Genomic DNA, 18,125 nt, shown 5'->3' with positions numbered 1-18,125 from the left:
TCCCAAGACATTAATGAAACAGAATTGCAAACTGCTAAGACGCTGCTATGAAGCTGCTAAGTACAATTCCTGGAATCTTGTTTCAATTTAAATATGTATGCCTTCAATGTCAGTCAAGTTCTAGCCTTTGCAAAAATGTTACTCCTCTAACCTGCCTGGATCTGGAGTTGCTAAGTGTTTAGATTACAAATAGATACTTTACTACAGAAGAGAATTAATAATTGCTTTTGACTTATCAAAGTAATTAAGAGGAGGTACCACTTGGAAATACAGAAAAAAGTATCAAAAATATGATTAAGCACAATAGTGCAGATAATGTCCAATTAGGAAACCCAAAGCAGTGACAAAGGTAAATATGTACTCATAGATAACTTAATGGCTGTATTTCATGTAGGGATTTTTGTTCTATTTCAATCTGTAACTTGTCATTTACACTTTCTTCCTCCATTGTTTTATGTAGCATGTCTATAACCCTATCACCAAACATATTGACTGGTCTTTGGTGTACATGTCTTGTTTCTCTTGTCATACACAAGGGTCACAATATTTCTCAACAGTGGCACTACTGACATTTTGGGTGAGACTGTTTCTTGCACTGCAAGAAAATTAACCTTTCTGTCATCCAGACACTAAATACCAAAGCATCTTCCCTAATCACTGGGACGACCAAAACAGTTTTCGTACATCTGCAAAAGCCACTGGAGGCAAAGGGTACCAGGTAAAATGTCTCAAGCAACAGGGATAAAGAGAAGACCTTTAAAAGTTCCTGAATGGCAAAATAAGTCACAGTCTAAAGACCAAGACTCAAAATGGCAAGAAACTTCTCAACAGAACCACTGGAAGCTAAAGCCAATCTAGAGGCTTTAAGTGTCTTTGAAATTAAAGGAAAATTATGTCCTAAGTACAATTCTATACCCAGCCAAATCACCCATTAATTTTGACAAAGAATATATATTTTTCATATATGTAAGATCTCAAACAGTGGCCAAGACTACTTAGAGATTTTCTTTAAAAATCACCTTTTCCCAAGATTTGCTTTATAACACAAATATCTTATTTTTAACAATTGTAATCAATATTGTATTTTTCTTTAGAGAGAAGAAAAATGGTCACCTTTAGTTTCTCTGGCATTATTATCCAGGAGTGATAATTTAGGGAAGCAGGAAGACTGAACATAAGGAGGACACAAATGAGCATTTTCAGCAGAAAGCATGTACTAGCATTTGTTCCAGTCATTCTCACAGAATAAAAACAGCAGTTGCCTCTTGCTGACTATCTGTTGTGTACTAGGCCCCACATACTAGCACTTTATATACATTACCAATAGTCTGCAGGGCAGTCTCAAGATAAAGATGTTATGAGATTTATGGGATAGAAATAGGTCCCTTGTGAGTTAAAGAAGATTTTCAGCTTCCAAAATCAGTTAAATATGAAGACATTTTATTTGCTGTCAATAGGTTTGAATAGATATTTGAGAAGTGAGCATTTTAGATTTGCTACGTTTAGGAATGAAATTTTAAAGGTATTCTAGTTAGAGCCACCAATACCTCTGATGGTCAGGAAGTACAAGTAACTTAGGTCATCATGAGAGTAACTAAGTATCCTGGACTATGGATAGGGATCTGGATAATCATGTATACAGAATGTAGGTGTGAGAGAATTTGATTTTAATTCTTCTAAAAGAAAAAAAAAAGGAAAAGATTTCCATACTTATTTGATGATGTACATTAGATTACAGAGTAAAACAAATAACTTACTAATAATGAATATACTTTATCTCTATTATTATGCTGAGATAGTACAGTGAGAGAAGAATCCATAAAGAAAACTACTTTTAAAAATAAGTTTAGAAATAAACTAAGTAAGGAGAAAATACAACTGTGATTTTTTAAAAAAAGATTTTATTTATTTATTCATGAGAGACACACAGAGAGAGAGAGAGGCAGAGACACAGGCAGAGAGAGAAGCAGACTCCATGCAGGGAGCCAGATGTGAGACTCGACCCCGGGATCACATCCTGAGCCAAAGGCAGATGCCCAACCACTGAGCCACTCAGTCCCTACAACTGTGATTTTAAAAGAACATAGTTTTCATATACATCCATTTTTTTCCTAAAATAAAATAACAGTAAGCCAAGAAAAAAGGAAGGTCATTAAATGTTGCATCATTCCTGAAATGTCCTTAAATCCAATATCTTTTCTTAGGTTATGTAATGAAGTCAGATACAATAGTAAGAATTTTGAAAGTGAGCTAACCTATTAAATAAATACCAGAAGATGCTCAATTACTAAATTGTGGAAAATGTGATTTTAAACAAAGAAATAGCCACAGCAACTTCTTGCAAGATACATCCATGAAGGCAAAAGAAACAAAAGCAAAAATGAATTATTGGGACTTCATCAAGATAAAAAGCTTCTGCACAGCAAAAGATACCGTCAACAAAACTAAAAGACAACCTACAGAATGGAAGAAGATATTTGCAAATGACATATCAGATAAAGGGCTAGTTTCCTAGATCTATAAAGAACTTATTAAACTCAACAGCAAAGAAACAAACAATCCAATCATGAAATGGGCAAAAGACATGAACAGAAATCTCACAGAGGAAGACATAGACATGGCCAACATGCACATGAGAAAATGCTCCGCATCACTTGCCATCAGGGAAATACAAATCAAAACCACCATGAGATACCACCTCACCCCAGTGAGAATGGGGAAAATTAACAAGGCAGGAAACCACAAATGTTGGAGAGGATGCGGAGAAAAGGGAACCCTCTTACACTGTTGGTGAGAATGTGAACTGGTGCAGCCACTCTGGAAAACTGTGTGGAGGTTCCTCAAAGAGTTAAAAATAGACCTGCCCTACGACCCAGCAATTGCACTGCTGGGGATTTACCCCCAAAGATACAGATGCAATGAAACGCCAGGACACCTGCACCCTGATGTTTCTAGCAGCAATGGCCACAATTGCCAAACTGTGGAAGGAGCCTCGGTGTCCATTGAAAGATGAATGGATAAAGAAGATGTGGTCTATGTATACAATGGAATATTCCTCAGCCATTAGAAACGACAAATACCCACCTTTTGCTTCGACGTGGATGGACCTGGAGGGTATTATGCTGAATGAAACAAGTCAATCGGAAAAGGACAAACATTATATGGTCTCATTCATTTGGGGAATATAAAAATTAGTGAAAGGGAATAAAGGGAAAGGAGAGAAAATGAGTGAAAATATCAGTGAGGGTGACAAAACATGAGAGACACCCAACTCTGGGAAATGAACAAGGGTAGTGGAAAGGGAGGTGGGTGGGGGGTTGGGGTGACTGGGTGATGGGCACTGAGGGGGGCACTTGGTGGGATGAGCACTGGGTGTTATGCTATATGTTAGCAAATCAAACTCCAATAAAAAAATAAATTAAAAAAATAAAAAATAAAATAAAGAAAGAAATAGCACCAAAATCAAATGGAAAGCTCCTCAGTTCTCCACTCAGAATCTAGTTGCTCTCTGCCACACTTCTTCAGAAGGCATGATGATTTCAAATCACCCAAAATACTACTCAACACCACAGGCAGGCTACAATCACTCTAGTAATAAATATACTGAGATATTTTTCTATACAGGCAGTAAAATAAAATTGTTTTTAATGACCCGAAGAAACATGAAACAAAAATGTATATAGAAATCGGTAACATTTAATATTAAATAGGAGAAAAAAGGGGCAAGATTAGCAAAAAATCATGGAAAAATTCATCAAAAACTGGATAAACTGTGAAAACCTCTAGAAGAACAAAGTGATTCCCCAAGAAGTCTCCACACCCAGTGTGAGGCTTGAACTCACAACCCTGAGTTTGGGAGTTGCATGCTCCACTAACTGAATCAGCCAGGTACCTCTAAAAGATCAAAGTGATAAAAGCTCATATGAAAACTAATAAAAGATTGCTGTATGAGTTCTGACTTATGAGTTTCAAATGTATGTTTATAAGATAATTGATTATGTTTTATATTCTCATGATTTGAAATGCAAGGGTCATTAAAAATGAATTTATTAATTACCACAAATTATTTGGGTTTGTATATAGGAATGTGCTGAATTAATCAGGCATCTTAAAATATTAATACTTCTTCACTGAATATTCATTTTCCAGTTGTAGATGTACCTGAATTTTATAGTAGAAAATCAGGTACATTTTGCTTCCCAAGGCGATTCTTCAATTTATTCTGAGATATCTACCAGAAGAAGTGACTTAATATTTATTAAGACTTTACTATGTGCTTAACTCTACTCTGAAGATCTTTTGCCTACATTATTTCATGTAATTCTCACAATCATCTTGAAGGACAATATTATCTTTATTTTACAAATAAAGAAATAAAGAAGGCTAGAAGCTACAGAATGTTGATGCCAGAATTTAAACTCAAATCTAACTGAAGCCACTATTTTCCACTATGCCAACTTGCCTACCCAGAGAAACAAAACAATGCAACTAAGAACATTTAGCTATAATTTTATCGCCTACATCTGTTCATTTCTGGTGAAATGCAGAAATCACAAAGGCTTTTTCCCAATCCCTGATGGGCTGAAAAAATTGGATACCAGGGAAATTTGGATACTACCAGAATCCTGACCTAAAATTAAGTCTTTATCTGTTAATGCAGAAAAAAACTAAAACCCTTATTAACAGTTGGACAGGTATTTGGAATCAGAGATAGCAGTGTGTAGGGTACAACCTCTGGAGAAGGACTGCATAGGTTATACCACAGCTCTGCCACTTAATAGGTTTGTAATCTTACACAAGATAAAACTTTTCTGAGCCTCATCTTTAAGATAGGGATAACAATGGAGTCTACCTCAGAGGATTAACTAGGTTAATACATGCAAAGTACTTAGAACAATATCTGGCTTTAATAAGCATGCAGTAAATGTGGGATGTCACAGTTATTATTATTACTAGCATTATAATTACGCAAACAAATTTAAACAATACTGGATGATAAATTGCTTCCCTATTTACACATCTCCCCTACCACCAACCCCTAACTTTAGTTAGGATCATTCCCTTGCTTTATTTATTTTTTTGTTTGCATTTATTTTTATTGTTGTTGTTGAAAATAGAGAAGAATGTTTTAGTAAAAACTTCACTATCATTTTGATACTGCATGCTCTTTATTTTTTAAAGGAGGATACTTTAAATATTATTATATATTAACCATATATATAATACATAATATTATATTAACCAAATTGAGGGTGAAGTGTAAGTCTTACTCAGCATTGTTTTTTCCAGTGCCTACCTATAAAACAGCAAACAGATGGTATTCAGTAAGTATTTGCTAAAAGAAAGATATAGTTACTAAAAACAATGGGAATGGAACAAGCTTCTAAGTTCAAAATCATTACCTGTAGAACACTGTCACCTGGGCTCTGCTAAGGGAGCAACACTGAAATAGAAAATCCATTTTCTGTCTTACTTTCTCTTAGAAAGGCTTGCATCAAAGCATACTGGGACAGAGTTAGAATGAATTCAAGAGGTTACAAAGAAACATTGCACAACATAGAAACACTGAGCTCAGGCCAAATACATTCATTCTCCCACTTCTGAATACTGCGTCTTTGACAAAGCCACAAAGAGCTCCAGTTTCTTCATCTGGAAAGTGCAGATAATTAGACTTATTACAAGATTCTGGTGAAGAATCAATTAGAAATAGTTGTGAAATTGCTTTTCTCGTGGTCCATATAGGGTCTTTGGAATTAGACTGACAATCAAACTTAAATCCCAGTTCTACCACGTGGCAGCTGTGTGACCTTTTAAAATTGGAATAATGCTACCTACCTATTTTCTTCATTCAGTTACTCTATACTATAGTTAAGTGAGCACGGACTATGGACAAGTGTCAACACATCTAGTCACTATATACAAAGCAGCAGTAAAACTCATAATCTCTCTATCCTGTGGTGCTTTAGGTATAATGGGAAGAAGCAGACTTCTGCTTAAGTAAACAAACTAACAACACAGTTTAAAATTATGATAATGACTAAGAGGGAAATAGATAGACTTTTATATAAAACTGGGAGGAGTGGGAGTATCCATTTTAGGAGGAAAAATTCTCTGAAGAAGTGTGCTTTGGCTGTGCCCTAAAGAGAACCAATGCAATGAAGGAAGAGTAGTCCAAGAAGAAGGTATAGCACACACGAAAGTCTTGGGCTGGAAACTTGCTTCATAAAGATAATGTGTCCCTGAAAAGAATCCTTGCAGGTAAAAACATAATCACCAATAACTATTAGTTGCAAGGGAGAAAAGTTAAAAATACCAATACTCCAAAATTGGTGTCCATTACGCTAAATAAGAACAGCAAATCCCAGAATAAAAGGACACAAAAATGAACATTAGTAATCTGATGTGACATTTTTTTTTAAGATTTTATTTATTTTTCATGAGAGACACAGAGAGAGAGAGGTAGAGACACAGGCAGGGAGAAACAGGCTCCATGCAGGGAGCCTGATGTGGGACTCGATCCCGAGTCTCCAGGATCACACCCTGGGCTGAAGGCGGCACTAAACCGCTGAGCCACCTGGGCTACCCATAATGTGACATTTTTCTTTTTTTAATATTTATTTATTTATTTTTAAAGATTTTTATTTTATTTATTCATGAGATACAGAGAGAGAGAGAGAGGCAGAGACACAGGCAGAGGGAGAAGCAGGCTCCATGCAGGGAGCCCGATGTGGGACTCGATCCCCGGACTCCAGGATCACCTTCGGGCTGAAGGCGGTGCTAAACCACTGAGCTACCCAGGGATCCCCAAAATTTTTCTTTTGTTACTCAAAGATAGTTTCTTTTTATTCTCATGATACTCTTTCATAGTTGTGACACACATTAAGCTTAAGGCTAAGCTCATAAATCAACTTATTTATGATATTCAATGTTCACAGAATTAATCTTTTAGTATCCCAAACTCCCTTTAAAAACAGAGAGAGAAAAGTCCATGAAGAAAACGGGGGCATGAAGCATAAAATCATTGCTGCTATAAATGAACAAATATGCAAACACTGAAAAAGCACACAACACCCATCAGTGATACAGCTACAAAGATGGCCCTTCTCCAGTCATGCTTAACAGGCATGAAAAGTCCAAGCCAGTCCTTACAAATGCAAAAGAAAAAAAAATTCGTTCGGGAGTACATAAAATTCCTCATACAGTTAAAAGACCAACTTAGCTCAGGGTACAGCTATAACATTCCCATTTTACAACCAAGGAAGTTGGAGAAGCTTAACCAAGGTGATACAACTAACTAGGGCCGAGCTGGGATTAACCATCCAGTCAGTTTCCAGACATCACTATTAACTTCCCTGCTGTACCTCCTCAACAAAAGATACCATTGTACTAATAGCATTAAATCATTAATAACCATGAGTCACTTTCAGTATTTCCCTGTGGAACACAGGTTGGGATTACCACAAAAATATTTTTGCCAGGATAAAAAAATAATTGCCTGTACAAATCAATTCATTAAATGAGAATACATATGTTTAACTTAGCTGATTTTCCTTCTTTTTCTTCTTTATTAAACAAATTGCAGGAATACGAATACATCACAAATTTCATATGTAAAATATGCCACTGGATTAATTTGATTTTTCTTCTACCTCTAAACACACTAAACGCAAATTTTGTTCTCTTCAGAGGGTATTTGTAGCCACAATTTGGCCTTTTCTCTATCAGTAAGTAACAGACACTCTAAAACAGAGTTTTGCCTCCTGGTAGATGAGCAAAGTCTTGTTCTGAGTATTTTCAGTGTATTACGATCACACATGCATCCTTGCCTGCACAGTGCCAGAACATGTCCTAGTTGTCTTGCCTCTAGCCTCTCTTCACTTCTCAGCTTGGATTTCACTTTTTCTGGGAGGTCCTTCTCTATACCCAGATACTGAGCCAAGCATCCTTGCTCTGTGCACAGCAATATACACAATAACAGCACAACAGAGAAATGCCACAATCTTTCTCCTATGCTAGACTTTAAGACCTCTAAACGGTGTTCTTTTACCAGTATATCCTTTCTAACATAGTACCTGCCACATGGTAAGCCTCAAGTTAATACTGTGGAATGAATAAATAATCATTCACTATTTCCCAGACTGAATATGCATTGCTCTTACAAAGAAAAAACAATTTTAGAAAATAAAGGTTTTTTTTCCTGGTAATTACTACTGTCTATTCATACCACCACGGTAGTATAATCTCTTGTAATCTGTATTTTCTAACAAGTGCAAGAAGAAAAAATACCCCTCTATGGGTATAATGTTCTTTTTCTCCAGTGAAGAAGCATTAAAGAAGATGAGGTAATGGGGTACAGTGCCATTGCTTTGTGGAGCCTGACATGTTTCCTGCCGTTGCTCCATCCTTACCTGAGTCATCAGAGCTCTTAATCCTAACGCATTAAACCCTAAACTATACAGGCCCATTCCTTATTTCTTTCCTTTCAACCAACTCTAATACCTAAACTGTCAGTCACACCTCTGTGTTTCTTTCTTTTCTTTTCTTTCCTTTTTTTTTTTTTTTAGAAAATCTCCAAGCATTTGGAAACTTTTTTAAAAGATTTTATTTATTTATTAGAAAGAGAGAGGGGCAGAGACACAGGCAGAGGGAGAAGCAGGCTCCGTGCAGGGAGCCTGACGTGGGACTCGATCCCGGGTCTCCAGGATCACGCCCTGGGCTGAAGGCGTCGCTAAACCGCTCAGCCACTGGGGCTGCCCACCTGTGTTTCTTATAAAACTCTTCTCAAACTGGATTATTTCATCTTCCTAGCATATCCTGGACATACAATAACACAAGAATTTTTAATCAACGTAGCACTGCAGTGTTACTATCATCCCCATACTACTCACTGCCTTTAATGCCTTCAGTACAACTGCGCATTGGTGGAATTGCATAAATCAGGTAATGTTCCCTTGTTAATAGGCTGAGTGTTTATACAAGAGGTGCTAAACTGGCGAGTCAGAAACCATTCAAAATAACAATTAAAAAAACCAATTTATATTATTTTTGCTTTAACTCAAATATCAATGTTTACTACAGAAAATACACTGGAAACACCGACTAAAATGTCACTTATCAAACTTGTAAAAACTGAAAGGATGATGTGTCAAAACAACTAGAACTCTCATATAGGAAGCTCAGTCAAACATAAGAAACTAAATTTAAACTAAACTGATCTTTTCTTCCAAGCTGATTAATATTTTTCAGGATCATGAGTATAATTTTAGACTCCACATTATCTTTGTAACACATTTCTTGCAAATCACACAGAAAACTATAGCAAAACAAAAGTGAGAACTCTTACAACTTAAAGCCAAAATATGCGAGTGAAATTAAAACTACTATAATTTCGGGGACAAAAACAAAAAAAAATGAAAGTAAAGAGGATTTTTATGAAGAAAAAGCAAAATAATATCTGTTGATGGCTAGAATACTATTTTTATTTAATTATTATTTATTTATTTATTTTTAAATATTTTATTCATTTATTCATGAGAGACACACAGAGAGAGGCAGAGACATAAGCAGAGGGAGAAGCAGGCTCCCTGCAGGAAGCTCTACATGGGACTCGATCCCAGGACCCCAGAATCATGACCCGAGCCAAAGGCAGACGCTCAACCACCGAGCCACCCAGGTGCCCCTAGAATACTATTTTAAAAAGCCACAGTACCATGGTACAAGAGGTTACCTACTGACATATAAAATGATTCAAGAATAGCTCAAACTACTGCAGAATAATTCTCCAACAAGTAAAACAAAACAAAAATAAATTATTGAAGGTATTTGTTACAAAAAGCTGGTCTCAACTGACTAGAACATGAATTCATATCGTAGCTAAAGCATAACCCTTTCTAATATTTCTATGTCTATATTTCAGCCATTTTATACCTTTTTTTTTTTTTTACCTCAAAACAATCATGATACAAATTTGGGCTTTTTGTATAAAATATGTAGTGTATATTCTGTAATGAGAACAAAAACTCTTTGGCTCTGAAAATTTGTCTATCAGTTCATAATTTATATACTTGTTTCCTCAATAAAAAAATAATTTCCTCTACAAATTTATTCTGTATGAATGAATTCTGACTTGGGACTATAAAATATAAGACCAAGGATTATGTCTCATGCCTTGGAGGTACATATAAACACAAGTAGTTTTTAAATGATTATGCTTTCCATATATCATAAAAATAAAACGTAACCTTTTAAAAATATAGTGCGAGAGGCAGGAAGAGAGATCACCCATCACCCATCATCCTAAGCATATGGCTTAACTTTTTCATGCTATACTAATTATGCTTTTTTTTTTTTTTTTTTAACCAATCTCTTTAAAATACTCATTTTAATGCCAATATAACATTTATCTGCTGGATATCCTTCAGCTTGTATTCTTTTTTTTTTTTTTTTTAAGATTTTATTTATTTATTCATGAGAGAGAGAGAGGCAGAGACACAGGCAGAGGGAGAAGCAGGCTCCATGCAAGGAGCCGAACGCAGGTGCTAAACCCCTGAGCCACCTGGGCTGCCCTTCACCTTGTGTTCTAACCGCACCACTTCACTGGCACTATTTTCATCAATGTTTTTCAATCAGTGGTGTGCTGGACCCAACTTGAACACTGCTCTAGAGCTGACATCAAATTTTTAGAAAAATCTGGAAGCTGGTTGTTAAACTACTGATGGTGTGACACTGGACACAGTGGAGATATTCTACCACAAAAATCATCCCAGAGCCTGCTGTTAAACATTCACCTGTACCCTGTTGATGCTATGTAAACTCAGTGGACACTCTCACTTTCCCTCTTACTCCTCCTGCTTCTTTGGCAGCTGCTTTGTCAGTTTCCTTTACTGGCTCCTCTACCTCTACTTGATCTCTAAATTCAACTGCCTGCTTGATGTCTCTCCTTGATTTTTAAAAATTAACATGTCTTAAAATTAAACTCTTGATTGCTCTTTCTGCCCCCCAAATCAATAGGCACTTAGAAACGTAGTTGGGAATCAGACAGTGGGCCATGTTACAGTTCCTTAGTTCTTATGGGTAACATGTATTATCACTTCAAATCTATTATTTATCTGTCAAATGGAAGTAATATATATTTTGCATTTGCAGATGATTAAACAAATGGCATGCAAAGCACCCAGAACAGTTCCTACCATATAATAGATGTTCAATAATGGCACCTATTATTTTATTTTTATGGTCAATAAATGCTTACATGAATGGACCATTAATTGAGGAGGAGGAAACAGAAGAATGGCAAAAATGAAAAAGAGGCTCCTGTGTTCTAGGATCCTGAGAAAAGCTATATCTATCTTCTATAGATCTAAGTCCCCCCCCCCCCCAAATTAATTATATATCACACTTTGTAGCCTGGTTAACAAATCTTAAAAATATATATGCCAAATAATTTGATTTCCATACAATTGCCTGAAAAAATAACCATTGATATGTAAATAATTCAACTGAAATATTTTTGGAAGTTTATTGTTATAGCAAAGTTTAGAAACTTTTACATAACTAACAACATTAATGGAGCTACAATCAATTACTATGCAGCCATTAAAAATTATGCTGACGGGGGTGGAGTGGCGGGGTGGGCGGGGGATCCCTAGGTTAGCACCGCCTACAGCCCAGGATGTGATCCTGGAGACCCAGGATCAAGTCCCACATTGGGCTCCTTGCATGTAGCCTGCTTCTCCCTCTGCCTGTGTCTCTGCCTCTCTCTCTCTCTCTCTGTGTTTCTCATGAATAAATAAATAAAATCTTAAAAAAATTACGCTGACAGGAATATATAATCACACAGAAATATGGTTGTATTTTATTATTAGGACAGAAAAAGCAGCTTTATGTAAGTATGATCTCACACAGAAACAAAAACAGAATATGGTGATGAGATCATGGGCCATTTTCCTTTTCTTTTGTTACCTATATTTTGAACTTAATTTTTCCTAGATTTATCAATTAACATCTATACAACAGGAAACAATACACTTTCTGTGGTACCTGATCAAGACATTTATTAACATCATTTCTGGTTTTCTATTCTTAAAATGCCCTTCTAAGATATGCTTTAAAAAGTGCATTTCAAATTTATGGTAAGTTGATTTTAACCAACTTTCTATATATTTCCTTTAAAATTTTTCCTAAAGTTATCCCTAAATCCACATATGATATGCTATATAAATTATTAAGTTCAAATCACCACTAAATTTACATTCATAAAAGGACATTACATATGCAGCACTCTGGCATATTTTTATTTCAGTATTCTATAGATTGCATGAAATATTCAACCCTTTGTTTTAGAATAAGCTTTGTATTAGACAATTTTGTCCAACTGTAAACTAATGTCAGTGTTCTTAGCACATTTAAGTTAGGCTAGGCTAAGTTATGAAATTTGGTAGGTGAGGTGTATTAAATACATTTTGACTTACAATGGGTTTACCAGGATGTAAACCTATCTTAAGTCAAGGAAGATCTATACTTGGGTGATCTTTTCTTGAGGAAATTCTTCACAAGAACATCTGGGCTAAAACATACATTTTCTCTTTTCATTACTTAGGTTCCCGCCTTTCCAATTAAGCCATTATCATTATATCTCATTTCCTTCCTACAGGCCCTTCTTCTTCAGTTTTCAAAATTTGATTCTTTCTGTTATTATGGAAGATTGGTTATACAGAGATGGGGTAGGAATGCTTTGATGAAATTAATTAAATCAGTTAAGATGTCCTGTGCTTCCTAAGGGATAGAAGACCTTTTTTTTTGGTCTGACTTTCCAGATATGGGGACCATTTCCTTGTTTCTGACAATATTTTTTATTACCTTTTATCTCATATTATGAATGGAGATTTGACACCAATAGCTACAGTGCTCATTTCTCCAAGTCTCTCTGGGTCTGTCCCAGCCACTCCACAAACAGCAGTGCCAAAATCCCTAGGAGAACTCATTTGAGCTTGGTTAACCAATAATTTACATGATGAAAGGTATTTATCTTTGCCCCCCCCAAAATTTACTTGCAAAGCTGAGTCTTTTTACCTGCATATCTTTATACATCATTATATGTTGGCTTTACGTTACACCTGGAGCTGCCTGGGTCAGTCATTGCTACCACATGGAAACACTCTGTCAACATACAAAAATAGCAGGATGCAGAGACAAATTTTCTAGTTATTGAGCCAAAAAAAAAAAAAAACCCCTTTTTGCTTATTTCCACTTCTGTGGCTTGCATCTTAAAGCAAACTAATTTAGAAGTTGGTTCCAGATAATAGGGTGATAAAAGTGATAGAATCTCAAAAACTTGTTTACAAAGAAAGAGTGCAGGGCAGTGAACGTCTCATCCCCTAACAGGAAGTTGGAACTCCTTACTGTGCATTTAAACTGTAGCCTATTGTCTTGAAACGGACCACCTAAGGACGCTGATACTTTAAGAGAATACGGTATGAAAAGAGGTGTTGATTTCTTGTTGTTGTTGTTGTTGTTTCTTCTTCTTCTTCTTCTTTCTTTCTTCTTCTTCTTCTTTCTTCTTCTTTCTTCTTCTTTCTCTTCTTCTTTCTTCTTCTTCTTCTTCTTCTTCTCTTCTTCCTTCCTTCCTCCTCTCCTCCTTCTCCTGCCTCCTTCCTCCTCATCTTCTTCCTGTCTTCTTCTTCTTCTTTCTCTTTCTTGTCTTCTCTTTCCGTCTCCTTCTTCTTGCTCTATCTCTTCTTCTTTCTTCTTCTTCTTCTTCGTTTTTTAAGATTTCCATTATTATTTATTTATTTATTTGAGAAAGAGAGAGAATGGTAAAGAGCATGAGTGGGAGGGAGGATCCCCATGAGCAGGAGCCCTCTGCAGGGCTTGAATCCTAGGACCCTGAGATCATGACCTGAGCCAAAGGCATATGCCTGAACCGAGTCACTGCCTTACATATAACCCTAACAAGCAAAAGTAAAAACAAGTTGTGCAAAGTTTGAAAGTAGAAGGGACACAGAATAACAACTAGAGTAAGAGGTGCTCTTCTCAATTATCACCAACAAGCCAAAAAGGCAAAATCAGATAATCACACATCTTGAGGAATTACAGAACTCTATGACCATGAAACAAAAGAGTTTCGGAAAGCAGAAGATAAGATTAGATCCTGGAAAGAGGAAGCTTGATCACCTATGACCATGTCCAACAGTTATAAATGTTGGATGATTCTTAGCTCCTATATTTACTTAATTTAATATCCTTTTCATAAAAATGTCTCTATTTGATTTCATATTTTTCTAAGTGTTTACATATAACTAGGTATATTCTTTTTTTTTTTACTAGGTTATATTCTTTATTCTGCTTTCTAAAATTCTGAGGCAAACTATGAAGAAACAAATAAAACTGGTAACATATAATTTACAGAATAAACTACACAAAAAAGGGACTGTTAGATAAATATAAATATAAGAGTTACTCTGTCCAATATTCTCATGCTCTTTGTTCCTTACTCAGAACAAATTAAGGTTATCCTGTTCTTATTTAGATATAGAAAGTTAAACAGTAAAGTTACTGTCTCAAGGCATTCCTAACCCCATCTCTGTCCAACCTAGCTATCTTCCATAATAACAGAAAGAATCAAATCTACTCTTTCTGTCTCAAGTTGAAATTTAAAATACTATTGTTTTAATGATAGTTATGAATCACTGAGGTGATATATTGATAAAGTATATGATGGAACAAAAATGGTATTTTTGAAAGTTGGCTTGATAATCTAACCACCAATTATAATAGCTAGTCTGTAAAACCAAATTCAAAAAGAAAAATCTATATACAAAAGCGTTTTGAAACACACCCCTATCAGAAGCTGATCAATTAAGTCTTCCCAAGTTGACATCAAGTCATTACATATCACATAGAAACACTTTAATTAGTGATTACTGTCAGAGCATAATATAATCCAACCTCATTTTTTTCAGAATACTGATAAAAATGTCAACTAGAATTATGTTTGATTCCAATTTAAAGATACAACAAAAAGGTAATGTTAAGAGAAAATCTTTAAGAAAAGACATGTGATGATCAATGACCTCTGAAAGAAGTTTTAAAAAAATTAGAATAAAGAAATGATAGGACACTTTTAGAGAAAATTATATGATATAATGTGAAAGTAAATGTGTTACTAACCTGCCTTAAAATATGTCAAAAGTATATTCTTAAGGACACATTTTTCTTCCCCAAGAAGCCTGACACATTACACAGAATCTGTTATGATAATAACAAGTCTATCCAGGCCTACATTTACTCACCTAAAAGATGATTTCTAAGGTGCTAAATTAAAGAAAATTCCGAGACAGCTCATATAAAACAAAACATAGAAGCAAGAAAGATCTGGTTATTCAACTAACCTAGAAACAAAAATTTAAAAACTCCAAATATATGTATCATGATGATTTCTTTATAATCAATCTGGGACTGTAACAGACCCACATAATGACACCAATGTTATGAACATTAAAATGATTAAGATCCTAACTTTTTCCATTAGCTGTCCATGAAGCATTTAACTATTAAATATTATGGAGACTCCATCCTGAAAAGTCTCCTTAATTTTCCTCAGAAAAATGGCCAACAGTTTCTCCCATCAATGAAGACTTACTTTTAGAACTCAAGATTTATAGAACAATGACTAAATTCTGAGAGAAGACCAATTTTATGAAAGTAAAAAGTTATTTTAGGCTTTATTTCCAATTTAGGAAGAAACATAAAATCATAAAATGAGCAAAAAACAATTCGGGTCTGCCTCATCCATTCACTTTCCTGTGAACCCCAGCTCCCCTAAGAAAACTGCAGCAGCACTGAGTGGGTTAACAAGAGAAAGAATAACAGTGAGGGGCCACCACAGGTGAGCATTCACACCTATCCTGTCACCTTCACTGAATAGGACTGATTACATGAAGGCAGAGCCAGGACAATATAAGGAACATCTACAACCACAGTAATCTTCAATATATACACCTATCAATTTATTGTTCAGCTGTTTGTGGTTATGTGTGTTAAAATGAATCTCTTACGAGTGATGTCAACATCAGCAAAGAAAAAGTTTAGGGCCTGAAGAACTGCTCCTGACAGAATCAGCTTTTGGTCACACATTTAAAAACAATGAAATATTAGCCCAAATAGTATTTTCAAGTCTGCCTGATTCAAGTATTTCCTAGCCATTCAAAATAACTAGTTGGTTTTATTTTGGCAATAAAACTTCGAAGTAAAGGATGAAATACTATTACAGATTACTGGCACACATTATTTTATTGTACTTCATAGATATTATATTTTTTTTACAAACTGAAGGTTTGCGGCAACCCTTTGTCCAGCAAGTCTACTAGCACCATCTTTCCAATAGCATTTGCTCACTTCATGTCTCTATGCCACATTTTGGTAATTCTTACAATATTTCAAATTTATTCACCATTTTATATTTGTTATGGTGATCTATAATCAGCGATTATGAATTTCCAAAGGCTCAGATGACAACGTTTTTTAGCAATAAAGTTTTTTTTTTAAAGATTTATTTATTTATTCATGAAAGACACAGAGAGAGAGAGAGAGAGGCAGAGACACAGGCAGAAGGAGAAGCAGGCTCCATGCAGGGAGCCCGACGCGGGACTTGATCCGGGGACTCCAGGATCACGCCCTGGGCTGAAGGCAGGCGCTATCCCGCTGAGCCACCCAGGTTGCCCAGCAATAAAGTATTTTTAAATCAAGATATATACATTGTGTTTTAGACATAATGCAATTGTACATTTAATAGTCTACAGTATGGTGTAACATAACTTTCGTATGCATTGAAAAGCCAAAAAATTTATTTGACCCACTTTACTGTGCTATTCACTTTACTAACACTATAAGCTTTACTGTGGCAGTCTGAACTGAACCTGCAATGTCTCCACGGTATGCCTGTAGAAATATAGATCATGTCTGATTGCTGTGTTTCAAAACTGCTTCTGCTAAGCCTTTATATTTTTTTTCAGTGTTGTTTACACTAAAGTGTATGATAAAATCCTTTTTAGTAAGTATTTCAATGTCCATTTAATTTGTAGTTTCTTCTACCTCACAAACTAGACAGTAAGTTTCTTTGGGGCAAGAGCTACAAGATCCCTGTATTTCTCCAAATGTTTAGAAACAGCTCTTTTATTATATCATGTCTCCCTACCACTAACCATAGACCCGTTACAAATAAATACTACATAAAATCCATTATAGAATGAAGAATTCCTTGTAACCCATAGAAGAAGTCTCGCTTCAGTCTCAATCCCATTTTCCACTTTGTAGACAGAGAAAAAAAAAAATGTTTTTCCTAAAAGCACCAAAGAAACTTCATTGGTCTTGTGCCAAGAACCCTTTCAATGGCTTTGCAATGCCACTTAGCGAAATAAAAATTCCTTAGTACACAATCCTCTTTATCTGTCCCCAGCTTCCCACTTCTATCCTGGTCCTCTCTCTCCCACCTCTCTCACACTGTCTCAAAGACAGGGAACTGGTGGTGTGCTGCCTCCAAGCCTGGACACCCAGAGCTCCCCCTACTTGGACTGTCTTAATGTAACGTTGCTCCATGGACTTGTCTAAAGTGCCACCCCTCCTCTACGAAGCATTCTGCTCATCTCCCATCGTTTTCAGCTGGCCTTCCCTCCCAGTACTTCTAGGAAAGAAGGAAAATTTTGCTTCTCTGAAAATAGTGGACACTAAGTATGACAGAAAACAATATATGGGGCTCCTGGGGCACTCAGTCCATTAAGTATCTGACTCTTGATTTCCACTCAGGTCACGATATCAGGGTCGTGAGACAGAGCCCTGCACTGGGCTCTGCACTGGGCATGAAGCCTGCCTAAGATTCTCCCTCTTTCTCTGCCACTCTTCTCCTGCTTATGCTCTTTCTCTTAAAAAAAAAAAAAAAAAAAAAGAAAGAAGGAAGGAAGGAAGGAAGGAAAGAAGAAAGAAAGAAAGAAGAAAGAAGAAGAAAGAAAGAGAAAGAAAGAAAGAAAGAAAGAAGAAAACTATAAGTTGGAGGGGTAATCTCTGGTGTTAGGATGATTGCAGAAACGAGATTTGAGATCGATTTAAGAGGCTGTACTGTACAAATGTTA

The 18,125-nt window shown here is 35.8% G+C and overlaps 1 protein-coding gene across 1 annotated transcript in view; it reads right to left on the bottom strand.

The window, feature by feature from the left end:
- Positions 1–18,125, bottom strand: part of LOC119877415 (tudor domain-containing protein 3-like) — an 87,634-nt gene that overhangs the window by 41,499 nt on the left and 28,010 nt on the right. The window lies entirely within an intron of this gene.

The sequence above is a fragment of the Canis lupus genome, chromosome 22 (genome assembly GCF_011100685.1).
Source record: "Canis lupus familiaris isolate Mischka breed German Shepherd chromosome 22, alternate assembly UU_Cfam_GSD_1.0, whole genome shotgun sequence".
Lineage (NCBI taxonomy): Eukaryota > Metazoa > Chordata > Mammalia > Carnivora > Canidae > Canis > Canis lupus.
The sequence above is the reverse complement of the archived record's forward strand: the minus strand, read 5'-3'. Positions and strand labels throughout refer to the sequence as shown.